Source organism: Aplysia californica, unplaced genomic scaffold (assembly GCF_000002075.1).
Source record: "Aplysia californica isolate F4 #8 unplaced genomic scaffold, AplCal3.0 scaffold00295, whole genome shotgun sequence".
In the NCBI taxonomy this organism is placed as follows: domain Eukaryota; kingdom Metazoa; phylum Mollusca; class Gastropoda; order Aplysiida; family Aplysiidae; genus Aplysia; species Aplysia californica.
Genome location: NW_004797565.1, coordinates 887,314 through 887,889, shown reverse-complemented (window position 1 = coordinate 887,889; position 576 = coordinate 887,314).

Here is a 576-nt window from a genome sequence, read left to right as displayed (position 1 = left end):
AATAAAGGGACAATAGTAATAGGCGTAGTCTCCTGCAGATATTTAGTTTTTTATGTTTTTAAATTAACCAATATGAAATTTCTGGGTGGTAGGCGGGTGCTCTGGTGTGGTTTGCTTCTTCTTTCTTATATCAAACATTCGTCCTTTTCTCCCCTTCTTCTTTTTTATGTTTGTTACTCTCTTGTAACACCTCTAATCTTCTGACGCTCGTATGCCCTTATTTTGTTGCAAGTGCCGTAAAACACTTACTAAAACTACACTAAGACTTTAGAGTACTGTACTATAAGGATAATGTTATACATAGTGCATAAATAAATGGACAGTACTAATAGGTGTAGTCTCCGGCAGATGTTTAGTTTTTTTTATGTTTAATTAACCAATCTAAGATTTGCCACACCGGATTAACCTTAAGGCATGTGGCACAGCACTGTACAGTCTCAGGCTATGGGGGGTCGATGTACAAGTGGATTAGCGTGCTGCAGTAGGCTGTTTCATGGTCCGGCGGTTGTGTGCGTGTGTGTGTGTGTGTGTGTGTTTGTGTGTGTGTGTTTGGGTGGGTGGGGGGTGTTTGTGTGG